An 18900-nucleotide genomic window follows, 5' to 3' on the forward strand; every position below is an offset into this window, starting at 1 on the left:
CCAGAGCTCTGATCGTCAGCGCGGCTTCATTCACAGTGAAGTGATTCATATTGTGTTTCTGCTGTGCCTCTGCTTTGACAGCGTGCCCACACGGATACACTGAAACAAATCCTGAGCTTGAATATTTATAGTGTAGGTATTAAATCCAGAAAATCATCAAATTAAAACACAGGTTCGCTGAAAGGACACCAATAAAAACACTTTGCAATTCAGATGTTTTCTCTGTGCTCCTTCATAACTCAGAGGAGATGGTTTTAGTGGGGTATTAAATCTGACATTTCCCTCAGTCCACACGGGATAAAGACGCCTCCCACACTGGCATTTAAAGTGAAAGTGCTGCTGATGACTGCATCCAGATTTCAGGTCAGGAAGCTGAAACCAGGAGCACAGAGGCTTTCCTCTGGTCTGTTACTGAAACTTAAAGCTGTGTGAGGAGCAGTGAGGAGCACAGAGGCTTCCTCTGGTCTGTTACTGAAACTTAAAGCTGTGTGAGGAGCAGTGAGGAGCACAGAGGCTTCCTCTGGTCTGTTACTGAAACTTAAAGCTGTGTGAGGAGCAGTGAGGAGCACAGAGGCTTCCTCTGGTCTGTTACTGAAACTTAAAGCTGTGTGAGGAGCAGTGAGGAGCACAGAGGCTTCCTCTGGTCTGTTACTGAAACTTAAAGCTGTGTGAGGAGCAGTGAGGAGCACAGAGGCTTCCTCTGGTCTGTTACTGAAACTTAAAGCTGTGTGAGGAGCAGTGAGGAGCACAGAGGCTCTCCTCTGGTCTGTTACTGAAACTTAAAGCTGTGTGAGGAGCAGTGAGGAGCACAGAGGCTCTCCTCTGGTCTGTTACTGAAACTTAAAGCTGTGTGAGGAGCAGTGAGGAGCACAGAGGCTTTCCTCTGGTCTGTTACTGAAACTTAAAGCTGTGTGAGGAGCAGTGAGGAGCACAGAGGCTTTCCTCTGGTCTGTTACTGAAACTTAAAGCTGTGTGAGGAGCAGTGAGGAGCACAGAGGCTCTCCTCTGGTCTGTTACTGAAACTTAAAGCTGTGTGAGGAGCAGTGAGGAGCACAGAGGCTCTCCTCTGGTCTGTTACTGAAACTTAAAGCTGTGTGAGGAGCAGTGAGGAGCACAGAGGCTTTCCTCTGGTCTGTTACTGAAACTTAAAGCTGTGTGAGGAGCAGTGAGGAGCACAGAGGCTCTCCTCTGGTCTGTTACTGAAACTTAAAGCTGTGTGAGGAGCAGTGAGGAGCACAGAGGCTCTCCTCTGGTCTGTTACTGAAACTTAAAGCTGTGTGAGGAGCAGTGAGGAGCACAGAGGCTCTCCTCTGGTCTGTTACTGAAACTTAAAGCTGTGTGAGGAGCAGTGAGGAGCACAGAGGCTCTCCTCTGGTCTGTTACTGAAACTTAAAGCTGTGTGAGGAGCAGTGAGGAGCACAGAGGCTCTCCTCTGGTCTGTTACTGAAACTTAAAGCTGTGTGAGGAGCAGTGAGGAGCACAGAGGCTCTCCTCTGGTCTGTTACTGAAACTTAAAGCTGTGTGAGGAGCAGTGAGGAGCACAGAGGCTCTCCTCTGGTCTGTTACTGAAACTTAAAGCTGTGTGAGGAGCAGTGAGGAGCACAGAGGCTCTCCTCTGGTCTGTTACTGAAACTTAAAGCTGTGTGAGGAGCAGTGAGGAGCACAGAGGCTCTCCTCTGGTCTGTTACTGAAACTTAAAGCTGTGTGAGAGCTTCACAGAGAAGCTAATGTTGGTTTCTTCCTCATCAGTCCCCTGGAGAGTCACCGCCCTGCTTTGCAGCGCTCTGCTCTGGAGCTCCCATAACACCCCCCCCCCCCCCCCCCCAAGACAGCGCAGAGAGCCAAAGTCCCCACAGGAGGAGAGAGGACCCTCACAGGCCACAGACACAGGTATGAACCAAAGGAGGGCTCCAGGTGAAGACAGTAACTCTAAAAAGCTTTTTCAGCTTGATGATGACGCCTCACGTTCGTTCTGTTCGTCTCAGACTCATGCTTCTCTTTTTTCACACCCTGAGGATTCAGAGAGGACTTCAGGTCGTCAGCGGCCTGTCGTCACCTCACAGCCTCATGTTTCAGTCTGATTTTTCAGAGGATGGCTCTGAGCCATGAGCTAACATTAGCGGGTTAGCTAACCTCCTAGCTTCCAGGTTTAGTTAATCAGTAAATTATTCCCCACTTCATCGTTTGTCGTCCCTTTTACCTTTTTGAGTCTGGGGAGGGGGGGGGGAGGGGGGGGGGGGGGGGGGGGGATGAAGGGATGAAGCAGACTGGACCTGACCCAGCTCTACCAGCCTCAGGAGGAATAAAAGTGTCGTTCAGATCCACATTATCAGAGCTTCTCACTGTGACTCTGCTCTTTTCATTAAGTTAAGTGCACAACCAGCTGGTCGGTCAGCAAACTCCCTGCCAGCGTCGTCTATCAGCCAGGGGACGCCTGAACTGGTGTGTTTGGACATCGATACGAGCTCGTTACGCGTCTTATTAATGTAAAGTGGAATAAATGATGTTAACCCTCCACTATAAAGAGATGAGCTGTGAACAGAGCTGCCAGCTGTGTTAGCGTCCTCTGCTGGAGACGATCTGAAGAGCAGATTTTACTGTAAACCACTTTAATCACATTAAAGAGGAGCATCTGGCTCCAGGTTTGACCAGAGAAGTTTCTCCCAGTGAAGAGAGAGGAAAGAGCGTCGCTGCTTCCTCTGGAGTCGTCGAGTCGTCGAGTTGGAGCAGCTCTGTTCAGTTTTATCCCGTTCAGGTGTCACGGCAGAAAGCTTGACTCTACTCATCATGATTTCTGGAAACAGGGTTTTGGTGGCTGAAAGAGACGGCACTGAGTGAGGGTGTTATCAGGAGATAACGTGCTGAACATCCAGTCTCAGTGCGACGGGAACGCTGACCTTGTGTGGGGCTGCTGTTGTGTAATCTTCATGCTAACTCACACTGACATGTCTTGGCGTGTTTCACGCAGCCTTCAGCACGTCTGCAGCACTTGGTGTCCTCCTTTCACTGACTCTGTATCCAGACTAACAGCATCCAAAATCTGCATCATGTTGACTCTGAACTCTTCTCTGTGTGACACTGAAAACCTGAGGAAACAGGCCGTCCACTCCTCCTCAGACAAACACACAGAGCGCTCTCAGTTTGGGCTTTGACGAGCCTCCAGCTCCAGCTTCAGTCCTCCTGGTTTTTATTCACAGGATGGAAACACCCGAGAAGCTCTGATGGAAACAACATTTAGCAAAGGGTCCCGCTGGAGGATCATCTGTTCTCAGTCTGTGTGTTAGCAGAGGAAACCATGAACCCTGATTCAGCCGCTGTGAGGATCTGTGAAGGCTGGACGGAGGCTGGACGGAGGCTGGACTGAGGCTAGACGGAGGCTGGACAGAGGCTGGACGGAGGCTGGACGAGAGCTGGACGGAGGCTGGATGGAGGCTGGACAGAGGCTGGACGGAGGCTGGATGGAGGCTGGACAGAGGCTGGACGGAGGCTGGATGGAGGCTGGACGGAGGCTGGACGGAGGCTGGACGGAGGCTGGACGGAGGCTGGACGAGAGCTGGACGGAGGCTGGATGGAGGCTGGACAGAGGCTGGACGGAGGCTGGATGGAGGCTGGACGGAGGCTGGACAGAGGCTGGATGGAGGCTGGACAGAGGCTGGACGGAGGCTGGATGGAGGCTGGACAGAACGCTGACAGTCACGGTTTTTGATCCACACTGAACTCAGAGCCACTGGTTCCCCGTCAAAGATGCTGGACGCTCGTCCTGATGGATGGATCTGATGACGCACGGGAAAGAAATGAGAGGGACCAGAGGGAGACAGGCGCTGGGTCTCAGAGGAGGACAGGATGTGGTTTCTTGAGCTGGGGGGTGATGAGCAGAGAGAGGACGGAGACATGTGTGGTTGATGAACAGCAGATTCTCTTCCTCCTCCTCTTCCTCTTCTTCTTCTTCCTCTTCTTCTTCTTCCTCTTCTTTCATTTATTGTTCATCTTCTTCTTCTTCCTCTTCTTCTTCTTCTCCTTCTTCTTCTTCTGTCTCTTCCTCTTCTTCTTCTCTTTCCCAAACTGGTGATGTGTCTGATGAAAGCCTCCTGGGTCAGATCCCGTCTCGTCAAACTCTCTTTTCCTCTTCTTCTCTTCCAGTTTTCTGATCATGATGTTGTCAGTGTTGGGAAAGGCGCTAACATTAGCATGCAGCAGAGCACGCAGCAGAGCGCGCAGCAGAGCGCGCAGCAGAGCGCGCAGCAGAGCGCGCAGCAGAGCGCGCAGCAGAGCGCGCAGCAGAGCGCGCAGCGCAGCCTCGTCAGCTTGTCAGAGTAAATTACAGGTGCAGAGCGTCAGGTTGAATCATTCATCACCTCACACTGTCCTCTGCGCTCTCCCACTGCTTCCTCTTTGTGTCTCCACGCCGCATCCTATCGGACATTCATCCAATCAATGTAATTGAGGGTGATTGTTTGAATCAATCCGCTGCCTCCTTACAATCACCGCCGCGATCAATGGCCATCAGCCTGACTTCCTGCTGTCACTGAAGGAGAAATTATTCCATGTGAAGATTTATCCCATTATTTCTGCAGGATTAAAGGTTTTTATACCTGTGGTCATGAATCATGTATTAACCACATTATTTAACGAGCTATACATCAAACCTCTCTGAGCCATATCAGAAACCAAAGCTCTTTGTCTTTCACTGCTCCTGTTATCTTTGCACATCCAGACGTCCGGGCTGCAGAGCAGGAAAACATACATTAATTTCACCTTTGTCACTTCGTTACGCTGCTGTTACCGAGTCTCCACATCAGGGCTCTTCTCTGTGACGACTGAAGCTCTGAGAGATTTTAGAGATTATGATCTCATTCAAACTTTGAGGATTCATTTAAAGTCCTATGTATCCTTATCCTCTGCACCCAGGAAACACCCAGACCTCCTCCACTCAGGCTTTGTCCAGACGTTACAGTCGTTGTGATCCCTGTCCACTGACCTCAGGAGGCTGCTGGTCCCACGCTGCTAAAACCATCTCTGTGGGTTCTGGGTTTAAAAACACAACACCAGGTTGAACTATTAGTTGGCTTGTATTTATGATCCCTAAAAGTGTAAACTTGTCTGAAATGAATAAGAAAAGATCCAAAAAACTATTTCAGTCTTTGACTCAGTCACATGTTTCTCTGTGAGCACAGCAGGAGTCCATCAGGAGCAGGAGATGTCAGCACCACAGATCTGATCAATCTAATGATTTGATGGATCTGATGATCTGATGGATCTGATGATCTGATGATCTGATGGATCTGATGATCTGATGACTGATGGATCTGATCAATCTAATGGATCTGATGGATCTGATGGATCTGATGACTCTGATGGATCTAATGGATCTGGTGGATCTGGTGGATCTGATGGATCTGGTGGATCTGGTGGATCTGATGGATCTGATGGATCTGATGGATCTGATGACTCTGATGACTCTGATGGATCTGATGGATCTGATGGATCTGATGACTCTGATGGATCTAATGGATCTGGTGGATCTGGTGGATCTGGTGGATCTGGTGGATCTGAGTCTGTATTGTCAAACCCCCACTCTGTGTGATGATAAAGCCCTGAGGGCACAGACAGTTTGGTGGAGCTCTGAGTGAACTCTCCTCAGCCGCTCTCAGACTCATAGTCCTTCTCCTATTTCAGCTTCTGCAGGAGCCACGGCTCAGTTTACACCGAGCCGGTCAGCTGATGGTGATGAGCTGGAGGTTTGCAGAGCCAAACTGAGCAGAGGAAGGAGGGAAACCATCAGACAGGTCGTATAAAAACTGATCTTTGCTTTAACTGTAAGATGAAACTCTCCCTCACACTGCTGATGGATGAAGTGAGCAGCGATCAGAGCATCTGTTAATCTGAGAGGACGAGATTACAGCTTCACCTGCAGCATGATGAGATATCAGAGCTGAGTGTGACTTCCTGTTGTTCCTCTCCACGCTGCAACCAGCAGCCTGTGTGTGTGTGTGTGTGTGTGTGTGTGTGTGTGTGTGTGTGTGTGTGTGTGTGTGTGTGTGTGTGTGTGTGTGTGTGTGTGTGTGTGTGTGTGTGTGTGTGTGATGGCCTAAGCTGTGCTGATAGATGCTTTGGCTGCAGGCTGCGAGGCTCCCGCTCGCCTCGACTCCCACCGACCAATCACAACTCTTTGGCCTGAAGGCGGGGCTTAGAGAGCAGCTCGTTATAGACAAGTAGACACACCGGCATGTCCATGTATGCACACACACACACACACACACACACACACACACACACACACACACACACACACACACACACACACACACACACACACAGAGGCTGTTTAGGATGCAGGTGTGTGAGCAGAGAGGGCAGGATCAGGAACAACGAGGTGTAAAGAGGAGAGTTTGTGCGAGGACACAGAGGCAGAAATGATCCTGTTCCAGAGAAACGAGAGGATGAGATGATTTCCAGTTTGATAACAGCATCTCTCACACACACACACACACACACACACACACACACACACACACACACACACACACAGGCAGCAGATCTGCAGCAGATTTCCTCCTCAGGCTGCAGGAGCGGCACAGGTGCTCTGTCAGATCTGCTGCCCGTTAATTATGTTTGCTGGCGTAAGTGGAGCTTGTAATTTTGTTTGCCTCCTCAGACGATGTTCACGGCGTCTTTTGCATTCACTTCAGTTCGTTGGAGGAATAAACTGTGACGGTTCAGAGGAGCTGAACACTTTACCTTTGTGTTGTCAGGTTTATGCTGCAGCTGGTTCCCTGTGAAGGTTGTTCACCTGGTGTGAGAGCGGGCTGCGGTTACTGAGGAGCCACAGAGCTGTCTGAGGGAAACAGGAAGTGCAGAGCCGTCAAAGCTTCCCGCACTGTCTGGAGGTCAGGGTTAGTCCAGGTCAAACCAGGACAGGTCTGACCTGTGGAGGACAGGAGCTGCTAACGCTGTCTGAGCAGAGTGCTGATGCATTGTGGGAAACAGGTGAAGGCTCTGCGGTAAAGGAGGTTTGCAGATTATCCCCTGGCCCGTCTCCAGCCTGTCGCTCAGCTCCTGTTGACTCACCCGGCTGTAGAAGGAACACTCAGCCGCCCCCCGTGAGTCCAGTTAGTGTTTTGATTTATTGAAAGCCACCGCGGGCCGCTGCTGAGTCAGCATCTCTGCCATGAATCCAGACTGATGCTTCACGGCTCCTGTCCCTGCTTTCTCTCCTCTCAGGATCATCACTCTGTCAGACGCTCTGCGCCGCCCGCTGGCAGAGGCCTCATTCATCCTGCACAGCCTCCATCCACAGGGGACACTGGAGCCGGGCAGCTGGTGCACAAACCTCAGACGTTATTATTCCCATAAATAAAAAAAAGACCAGAAAAACCATCTGACCTCATATTTACAGCTTCCTCTGTCTCTCCTGCTCAGCTGCGATGTGAATGAATGAACGAGTGAGAAAGTGATTTTCCTCCATGTTTTCATTAACCGTGGAGCTAATATGATCGTTTTTCATTCACATGACCTTTGACATCACTGTAACGGCGAGCAGACGGCCCTGGGACGTTTCTGAAAGTGAGCTCAGAGGGGAGGTCGGTGTGGGGTGGACTCGGAGTGGAAACTGCTCCAGGAACTTTACGTTAACCCAGGAACCATAAATCCCACAGTTAGTTCCTGTACCCTCAGGTTTGACTCTGGCTCTGGTTTGACGCCGTCTCCATCCACACGCGCTCTGTCCCTGCGCTGACCACATCCTGTTTCGTGTGCGTCTGGTTTCCTGCCCGCTCCCTCACACTCGCTGTCGAGATGTTATTAATGGCGTGGAGACGAGATACTTCAGAGAGCTCATTTGTTAACCTTCGTTTGTCACAGACTCCCTGAGCTGATCTCAGGCAATTACTCATTGTTGAGGATGGAGGATGAGCTGCTCATAATCAAGCCGCTGCGACTCCAGAAACTCTTTGATTGATTGCGACTTGTCATTAATGGCAAAATAATAAAGGCGCAGCGTGCCGCAGGAACGGCTGACAGGCGATGGGGCTGAGACGAGACGAATTAATTACACATCTCTTCATCGAATCTGCCGTGATCACATGGTCTCAGCTCCTCTTCCTTTGTCCTTCACAAAGTTCCCTTCATCAATCCAAGACAAGCTTCTGAACAAACTGTGCAGTTTTTAGAAAGAATCAGATGTTCCCGTCTAAAAACGACTGGCTCTTCACTTCAGACAGACGCTGGAACATCGCTCGTCACAAAACGTCCTCCAGTTACAGAGACAGAGTCGACCTGAGCTCCAGGTGAGGTGTGAGACGCTCTGAAACACTCAGACAACAACAACAACAACAACAACAACAACAACAACAACAACAACAACAACAACATCCTGATAACTGATGTTTGAGGAGAAATGATCTTGTAATTCTCTAAAGTGTGTTTAAATAAAGAGAAGGAGATGAAGAAGGAAGGTTTTTCTGCCTCACGCTGAGAATTTCACAGGAAGAGGAAACAGTCGGTTAAAGTCTGAGAGCACAGAAACCTGAAACCACCTGGTACTCTGAAAGTCTGACAGACCCAGGTCCACGCTGAGGGCACAGAAACCTGAAACCACCTGGTACTCTGAAAGTCTGACAGACCCAGGTCCACGCTGAGAGCACAGAAACCTGAAACCTCTGATCGTTCTCTGAGCAATCAGAGGTTTCATGTGGGAACGTCTGTGGAGAGGAACAGATCTGCACGTCCAGGATCAGGTTTGAGTGTTTTCAGGACATAAAGTGAATCGTCTTCCTGACAGCTGACCCAGAAATGAGTGTGTAACCTTTCCTCAGAATGAGCCCACGTTAATGACGACAGTTTACCCAGAGTTCAGCTCACTGCTTTCACTGTTACATGACAAACAAGTGAGGCACAGCAGGGGGTCACGCCAAGAGCACATGTGGAGGCAGGAGGAGGCGCAGAGAGGAGTACCAAGGAGGAGAACACGAGGACTCCAAACAGCAGCCAGGTCGAAGGAAATCTGTTTCAGTTATGATGAGAAAGGTCAAACGCTGATGTGACAGATTATTAAAGATTCACAGAGAGACCAGGATTAATAATCCAGACAGAGACCTGCAGGAATACTGAGAAACACAGCTCTGTAAGCCTCTCACCCTCTCATCCTCTCATCCTCTCATCCTTTCATCCTTTCATCTTTTCATTATCTCACTCTCTCATCCTCTCATCCTCTTATTCTCTCATCCTCTCATCCTCTCATCCTTTCATCTTCTCATCTTCTCATCCTCTCATCCTCTCATCTTCTCATCCTCTCATCCTCTCATCCTTTCATCCTTTCATCTTTTCATTATCTCATCTTCTCATAGTCTCATCTCCTCACCCTCTCACCCTCTCATCCTTTCATCCTTTAATCCTTTCATCTTCTCATCTTCTCATCCTCTCATCCTTTCATCTTTTCATCTTCTCATCCTCTCATCCTCTCATCTTTTCATCTTCTCATCTTCTCATCCTCTCATCCTTTCATCTTTTCATCTTCTCATCCTCTCAATCTCTCATCCTCTCATCCTCTCATCCTCTCATCCTTTCATCTTTTCATTCTCTCATCTTCTCATAGTCTCATCTCCTCACCCTCTCACCCTCTCATCCTTTCATCCTTTAATCCTTTCATCTTCTCATCTTCTCATCCTCTCATCTTCTCATCCTCTCATCCTTTCATCTTTTCATCTTCTCATCCTCTCATCCTCTCATCTTTTCATCTTCTCATCTTCTCATCCTCTCATCCTTTCATCTTTTCATCTTCTCATCCTCTCAATCTCTCATCCTCTCATCCTCTCATCCTCTCATCCTTTCATCCTCTCATTCTCTCATCTTCTCACGTGTCTGAGACAAAAACATTCAGAGAATCACAGAAAAACACTAACATTTGAGTCTGGACCTGAAGGAGACCTTCAGACCTCTGTCCTGGTTTTATCAGACGTCTGTTTCGTGTTTACAGTGAACAGCGTCCGATAACTGAGCTGAGGGGATGATGAGATGCAGGCTGAGCCTCTCCTGAGTAACGTAGAGTCAGGAAACATAATTAATATTCATACAGTTAGTGAATCAGCTACAGATCCCAGCTGAGCTTCTGCCGCAGACTTTATTCAGAGACAGAGGAAACAAAAAGAGCCACAGTCAGCGCCTGCCTCTTTACTCCTCTGAAACAAAACTGGACATGAGCTGCTGGCTGCGCCTGAACAGACAGAAACAGTTAGAAAACAGTCAGAAACAGACAGAAAACAGACAGACACAGTCAGAAAACAGACAGACACAGTCAGAAACAGACAGAAAACAGTCAAAAACAGACATAAACAATCAGAAACAAACAGAAACAGTCAGAAACAGACAGAAACAAACAGAAACAGACAGAAACAATCAGAAACAAACAGAAACAGTCAGAAACAGACAGAAACAATCAGGAAACAGACAGAAACAAACAGAAACAGACAGAAACAATCAGAAACAAACAGAAACAGTCAGAAACAGACAGAAACAATCAGGAAACAGTCAGAAACAGACAGAAACAGTCAGAAAACAGACAGACACAGTCAGGAAACGCAGCCAATCAGCAGGGAGGAGAGAAAACGCCATCAAAGGAGCGACGTAAAGATTCGTGATAAGTGTAAATGAGTCTCAAATCAAATAAAAAATGATTTTTTAAATGAGTCCAAGTCTTCAGAGTTTAGGAGGAAACGTATAAATGAATAAAACCAACAACACTTTGTCCCCATGAGTGAGTTTCTCCATCCTGTGAATCCTGGAAATCAAATGAAATCCATGAAAAGCATCATCATAATTCAAAGTTTGGTGTTTGAATGAAATTTGGTTAAGTTAGTTTAATCGTCTGTCCTCCTGTTTCCTGACGCAGCCTGCAGGAAGAGCTGTAATAATTAAATGTTGGATGAATAACAACATGAATTATTCATCGTACGTTTCTCTGAATGGCTCAGTGAAACTTCTGCTTCAAAAACAGAAACAGAGAAACGTGTCCTTGGTGCAGAGCTCAGAAACAAAAGCTCCAAATCTTTTCACGTCAGCGGGGAACAGAGAGCAAACAGGAGGAGGTGAAGAGTCAGAGGCTCCTCAGAAATAACTTCATGTGTTTTCACGTGTTTTCTGCTCAGAATAAAACGTCTGCTTCAACACCCAGAGGATCTCTCCACAGTCTGAAAAACACGGCGCTGACTCTTCACCCCGAGCACAAAACCTGGTCTGTGAGTGGGTCTGAGGCAGAGAAAAGCAGATCTTCATTTTCAGATCACAGCACAGAGTGTTTGACAGGAGCAGCCATAATGATCCCAGAGAAAGCCTCTCCCTCCACACGTCAGAGCCAGCCCACAGTGTTTCTGAGGCTGGATTCATCAGCTTCAGTCCCTGCTTTACAGGATCCAGCAGCGTTTATGACATGAAGAAGTCTGGGGTGAAGATTTGACCCTGAAACCTCTTTAGTTTGGATCCTCTCATCCTCGGATCAGGATCTGTGTGTCTGGTCAGAGAGGGGAGACGTCAGACCAACAGAAGCTTCAAACGCAGCTGAGAAAACCCTGACACCACCTCCAGTCTCTGGATACCCAGACCAGGACCCCGGCTCTCATCCAGGGTCAGATCCACATCCCTTTCTCTGTTCCTCACTGAGCTGGGTCAGGGTCCTTGATGCAGAGCAGCATCCTGAGGGTCTGCACAGACCTGATCCTCAGAGTCCAGACCTGATCCTCAGAGTCCAGACCTGATCCTCAGAGTCCAGTCCTGACTGGACGGTGTGTTTAGGCCAACGGACTCATGGCAGCGAACCACGCAGGAATCTGGACAGAGAGCTGCAGGCCTCAAACACCAAGAGCAAACCATTCACTACCTCTGCAAGGCTCAGAGGAGGAGACAGCCGGGCCTCCTCCCAGACCCCCTTACCCCCTAACCACGCAGACTTCAGAATCCAGGACATGGCGTCGTTTCCTCCTTCACGTCAGCGAGCGGACAGAAACTGGAAACTTCACCAAAGCCGTGTCGGTGCTCCTCTTAATCGTCAGTGAAAATCCTGAGCACAGAGTGACGGTTGGAGGAGATTCTCCTCTGGATCCGGCCGACACATGATGACTCTGAGCGTTACATCATCTGACTGTGCGCCGCGTGCTCAGAGGTACAGTCCTTCACTGGGAGAGCACTCAGAGAGCAGCAGCAATCAGCAGAGTCAATACACCCATTCTGCACCTGGACGATTACCCAGCATGCTTTGGGAGGGGATAATGAGTCTGACCAACAGGAGAGGACAGAGGAAAATAAGAGACAAAGAGGAGAACAGGAGGACGTGAGTTGTTCTGATTCAGGCTCCTCCCCCAGATTCATGATGTCATCACCTCATCTTAACCTGAACACCTTCCTAACATTTTTCTAACATGTCTCTGACGTCTCTCTAACATGTCTTTAACGTGTCTCTAACATGTTTCTAATATGTCTTTAACATGTCTCTAACATGTCTTGAACGTGTCTCTAACGTGTCTCTAACGTGTCTCTTACGTTACTCTAACGTGTCTCTAACATTTCTCTAACATGTCTCTAATGTGTCTCTACAAGTCTCTAAAATGTCTTTAACGTGTCTCCAACATGTCTCCAACGTGTCTCTATCATGTCTCTAACATTTCTCTAACATGTCTTTAACATGTCTCTAACATGTCTTTAACGTGTCTCTAACGTGTCTCTAACGTTACTCTAACGTGTCTCTAACATGTCTCTAACGTGTCTCTAACGTGTCTCTAACATTTCTCTAACATGTCTCTAATGTGTCTCTACAAGTCTCTAAAATGTCTTTAACATGTCTCTAACATGTCTCTAACGTGTCTCTAACGTGTCTCTAACGTGTCTTGAACGTGTCTCTAACGTGTCTCTAACATTTCTCTAACCTGTCTCTAACGTGTCTCTAACATTTCTCTAACCTGTCTCTAACGTGTCTCTAACATTTCTCTAACATGTCTCTAACGTGTCTCTAACATTTCTCTAACATGTCTCTAATGTGTCTCTACAAGTCTCTAAAATGTCTTTAACATTTCTCTAAAGTGTCTCTAACGTGTCTCTAACATGTCATGAACGTGTCTCTAACGTGTCTCTAACGTGTCTCTAACATGTCTTGAACGTGTCTCTTACGTGTCTCTAACGTGTCTCTAACATTTCTTCAACATGGCTCTAACATGTCTCTAACGTGTCTCTAACATGTCTTGAACGTGTCTCTAACGGGTCTCTAACATTTCTCTAACGTGTGTCTAACATGTCTCTAACGTGTCTCTAACGTGTCTCTAACGTGTCTCTAACGTGTCTACAACATTTCTCTAACATGTCTTTAACGTGTCTCTAACGTGTCTCTAACGTTACTCTAACGTGTCTCTAACATGTCTCTAACGTGTCTCTAACGTGTCTCTAACATTTCTCTAACATGTCTCTAATGTGTCTCTACAAGTCTCTAAAATGTCTTTAACATGTCTCTAACATGTCTCTAACGTGTCTCTAACGTGTCTCTAACGTGTCTTGAACGTGTCTCTAACGTTACTCTAACGTGTCTCTAACCTGTCTCTAACGTGTCTCTAACATTTCTCTAACCTGTCTCTAACGTGTCTCTAACATTTTTCTAACCTGTCTCTAACGTGTCTCTAACATTACTCTAACATGTCTCTAATGTGTCTCTACAAGTCTCTAAAATGTCTTTAACATTTCTCTAAAGTGTCTCTAACGTGTCTCTAACATGTCATGAACGTGTCTCTAACGTGTCTCTAATGTGTCTCTAACATGTCTTGAACGTGTCTCTTACGTGTCTCTAACGTGTCTCTAACATTTCTTCAACATGGCTCTAACATGTCTCTAACGTGTCTCTAACATTTCTTCAACATGGCTCTAACATGTCTCTAACGTGTCTCTAACGGGTCTCTAACATTTCTCTAACGTGTGTCTAACATGTCTCTAACGTGTCTCTAACGTGTCTCTAACGTGTCTGCAACATTTCTCTAACATGTCTCCAACGTGTCTCTAACGTGTGTCTAACATGTCTTTGTTAGAGACATCCAAAGAGACAAGCTGCACACAGCACTCCAGCCTGTGTCTGTCCCACAATGCACCTGGCCATGTAGTGGCCATGAGAGAGTCCTGCGTCTCTGTGATAAAAGGTCAGCGTGCTCAGCGTCCGTGGAGACCTGTAGCCGTGACCAATGAGAATAAACAACCCCGAGTGATGTCACAATTAATGTCAGCGTGTAAACATGGAGAGAGAGAGGCGCCGAGGTCGGTTCACCTGCTCAGAGAAACACACGGTGACAGGGTGTGTGTGACTGTAGCTCTGTCAGCTCTCAGTGTGTGACTGTAGCTCTGTCAGCTCTCAGTGTGTGACTGTAGCTCTGTCAGCTCTCAGTGTGTGACTGTAGCTCTGTCAGCTCTCAGTGTGTGTGACTGTAGCTCTGTCAGCTCTCAATGTGTGTGACTGTAGCTCTGTCAGCTCTCAGTGTGTGACTGTAGCTCTGTCAGCTCTCAGTGTGTGACTGTAGCTCTGTCAGCTCTCAGTGTGTGTGACTGTAGCTCTGTCAGCTCTCAGTGTGTGACTGTAGCTCAGTCAGCTCTCAGTGTGTGTGACTGTAGCTCTGTCAGCTCTCAGTGTGTGACTGTAGCTCTGTCAGCTCTCAGTGTGTGTGACTGTAGCTCTGTCAGTTCTCAGTGTGTGACTGTAGCTCTGTCAGCTCTCAGTGTGTGTGACTGTAGCTCTGTCAGCTCTCAGTGTGTGACTGTAGCTCTGTCAGCTCTCAGTGTGTGTGACTGTAGCTCTGTCAGCTCTCAGTGTGTGTGACTGTAGCTCTGTCAGTTCTCAGTGTGTGACTGTAGCTCTGTCAGCTCTCAGTGTGTGTGACTGTAGCTCTGTCAGCTCTCAGTGTGTGACTGTAGCTCTGTCAGCTCTCAGTGTGTGTGACTGTAGCTCTGTCAGCTCTCAGTGTGTGTGACTGTAGCTCTGTCAGCTCTCAGTGTGTGTGACTGTAGCTCTGTCAGCTCTCAGTGTGTGTGACTGTAGCTCTGTCAGCTCTCAGTGTGTGACTGTAGCTCTGTCAGCTCTCAGTGTGTGTGACTGTAGCTCTGTCAGCTCTCAGTGTGTGACTGTAGCTCTGTCAGTTCTCAGTGTGTGACTGTAGCTCTGTCAGCTCTCAGTGTGTGTGACTGTAGCTCTGTCAGCTCTCAGTGTGTGTGACTGTAGCTCTGTCAGCTCTCAGTGTGTGACTGTAGCTCTGTCAGCTCTCAGTGTGTGACTGTAGCTCTGTCAGCTCTCAGTGTGTGTGACTGTAGCTCTGTCAGCTCTCAGTGTGTGACTGTAGCTCTGTCAGCTCTCAGTGTGTGACTGTAGCTCTGTCAGCTCTCAGTGTGTGTGACTGTAGCTCTGTCAGCTCTCAGTGTGTGACTGTAGCTCTGTCAGCTCTCAGTGTGTGTGACTGTAGCTCTGTCAGCTCTCAGTGTGTGACTGTAGCTCTGTCAGCTCTCAGTGTGACTGTAGCTCTGTCAGCTCTCAGTGTGTGTGACTGTAGCTCTGTCAGCTCTCAGTGTGTGACTGTTGCTCTGTCAGCTCTCAGTGTGTGACTGTAATCTGGTTTATTGTGAGGGTCTGTCTCTGACTGTAGTAAAGATCTGTTTGACCTGTAATCTGGTTGTTAGGACAGTCTGTCTCTGACTGTAGTAAAGACTTGTTTGACCTGTAATCTGGTTGTTAGGACAGTCTGTCTCTGCCTGTAGTAAAGATGTGTTTGACCTGTAATCTGGTTGTTAGGACAGTCTGTCTCTGCCTGTAGTAAAGATGTGTCTTTCTCTTCTCTCGGTCAGTAAATCTGAAATCTCTGAGCTGAACAGGCTGGTCTCAGCGCTGCCTCTGGGTCTGTCTGCTGGTCTGTTTGACTCTCTGTGTGAGTCTGAACCTCTGACCTCGGCTCAGACTCTGTTTATCTCCCTGACAACAGGTTGAAATGAGAAGGACTTGAAGGGAAACACAGTGAGTGAAAGCAGAACCTCAGTAATTGGGTCTCATTTCACAGCCAGACGGCACAGGGAGACCGGCTCAGTGTGAATGAGAATTACTCCCTGTGTTTACCGTCACCAGGATGAGAAGGACTCAGACTCCTCTCTTCAGATCATAAACTACCCACAGACTAATGCCCAAACAGGAAGGAGGGCAGTATACAGTTTTTGTTCTTTGGAGGCCCCTGTTAGGACACCCAGAGGGACCTCAGAGCAAAGATTAAAGCATCATTACAACAGACTCATCAGGAAAAAGACAAAGAGATCAGACCAGAGCTGATGTTTGATGTTAAACATCTGTTTAACGACTGTGAAGCTGACCGTCCTCAGAGAGGAACATCAGAGACCAGCAAACACCTTATGGTCTGCTTAACGTAGAGCTGCTGACTGTAGATCTGCAGCTCAAAATGAATAATGAAGCTCAGCATCTCCTCCTGTGGATTAGCCGTGGTGCAAAAAGCTGAAATCATCAAACGACGTCTGGTTTTTAACAGATCAAACTTCTCCTCCTCTCATGAACCCAGCCGAACTCTCAGCAGGCCTGAAACCTTTCCTTCATCCACGCACTGAGTCATGTCTACAGTTTACACCTCAGGGAGACCTCCAGGACCCAGACACCAGGATTGTCTTCAGGTCACTGCTGTCCGCGTCAGTAAGCCGGGCTGAAGTCCCAGCAGGCCGCTGGGTCAGTCGGCTCGGACAGAGGAAGGGATGAAGGTGAGCACAGGGGAGATCAGCTCAGCCTGGATGAGTCGTTCTGGGCCTCACAAGGTCGCTGACAAACGCAAACACCATCCTGCTTCACACACAGCAGGCACCAGGAAACCAGGAAACTCAGAGGATCCATCTTTACTCCGTGTGACAGAAAGTTCCCACAGCTCCAGGTTTTCACATCCACACACCAAACAAGCATCAAACTCTTTCACCAGTTTCAATCTGAATATTTCTGAGCCCTGTCTGTAGAGCAGCAGCTACAGATCTCAGATCCTCGCTCTTCTGTCAACTCTACATAAAAATACACAAAGTTCATCAAGAAAAGGAACAAGCAGACACAGTTTTTCCTCCTGAGATGTTTTTTTGTGGACTAGAGAAGAGGGAGAGCTTCATGATGAAGCAGCAGAGAGGAAACATCTGGACGTGAAGACGTTAAAGCCCACACGCTCTAAACTCTGCTCCTGGATCCTCCAGGCCAAAGGCAGTAAGTGCTCTGTCCTCAGTCCAAACTGAGGAGTCTGATCGTCCTTAGTTTGTCTTTGTTCTGAGTCTGATCTGCACAGCTCTGGGTAGAAAATATATTTGGTTTGACACAGAAAAAGAAGTTTCTCCTCTGCTGCTGTGCGGGGGTTGTTGACGGTATAAAGAGCCTGCAGCATGTCAGAAGGTTGGAGTGATTGATATTTCTCATTTCAGATATTCATAAGGGCTCTCCTTTAACCTTGTGAGTCTCTTTTTGATGCAGGAGCACGGCTGATAACAGCCGAGAGCTGAAACCTGAGTATGAATCACTGTGAGCATGACTGAGTCTCATATTTATTCCTACGTATGTTTAAATCATGTGGACGGAGGAGTTTATCCTTTATTTACTTCAACCACTGACTCCACCAAAGATCAGCTTCATCAAAACCAGAGACGAGATTCTGGAAACACAGACTGAGAAAACTGTGAAGGCTCTGTGAGGAGTTCACTTAGGATTTTAAAATCACATCAGAACGGATGATTTGAAAACTACAGCAGATAAGATTTGAAAACTACAGCAGAAAGGATCTGAATCCTTTAGGAAACAAAGTTTGAACCAGATTTCAGAGAGTAATTTAATTTCAGGTTAAATCTCGGGGTGTTTGGGGTTTGATTATTGTGTGATTTGATGTCTATGATGTTATTTATGTCATGACTGTGTAAGAATGGTGAAACTTAGCAGACCCAGGACTAGCTTGATCCGGGCTGCAGACGGCCCTGGATGCAGCCCTGGATGCAGCCCTGGATGCTTGCTGACAGTCCTGGACCCTGACAGTCCTGGACCCTGACAGTCCTGGACCCTGACAGTCCTGGACCCTGACAGTCCTGGACCCTGACAGTTCGGTGACTCCTAAAGAGAGGAGTCCAGTAGCTGAAGTCTGGGCCTCCTGGGCTCCCGTAGGAGACATCACGAACCGTCTGCACTCTGGGAGTTTAACATCCTGCGTCTCAGCTCATGTTGCTCACGTGTGCTAACTGCTAACTCTGGTTTAAAGAGAATAAGACTTTATTAACCACTGTAACAAACAAATATCAGTCATAAATCAGCCTGACTGTGTCCTGCTGCACTGCACTGATGCTGGCTGTGCTGTTGCTATGGAAACAGTGTGGTAGATGTCAATCAAAGCGTGATTGGCCACGCCCACTCAGGCTGCAGACACTTAGATCTCTGTTGTTATGAACTGTTTGAGGCGTTACTGAAACCATAAACAGGTTTCTGCAGCAGCTTAAAGTCTCAGACTGTTGGTTGGTAACGACGACGAGCATCATCACGTCTGACCAACGGGGTTTGATGATGAAGAATGTTCTGGATTCAGTTATTAAATCATCAACGCTGCACTGGCACATGTCAGCATCCCCTCTCAGTGTACCAAGCGTCTCTTCAGTCAGACCTGTGCAAACCTCTGAATCACCTCAGTCAGTCAGGTCATGAGCACCTTCAGGCCTTGGTAACCACGCTCTGACACGTCCTGTCTGAACGCACGCTGACCATCCACAGAGACCGCTGTGAACAGCTGACACATGGCAGAAAGGGAGATGGAAAACTTGGAGGTGAAATATTTTGCTCAGCGAGTGAACTGAAGGCTGAATGAAGGAGAGGTGAACACAGAGCGTTTGGTGCCG

The sequence above is a fragment of the Halichoeres trimaculatus genome, unplaced genomic scaffold (assembly GCF_033239565.1).
Source record: "Halichoeres trimaculatus isolate MK-OKI-2021-1 unplaced genomic scaffold, fHalTri1.1 fHalTri1_scaffold_12, whole genome shotgun sequence".
Taxonomy (NCBI): domain Eukaryota; kingdom Metazoa; phylum Chordata; class Actinopteri; order Labriformes; family Labridae; genus Halichoeres; species Halichoeres trimaculatus.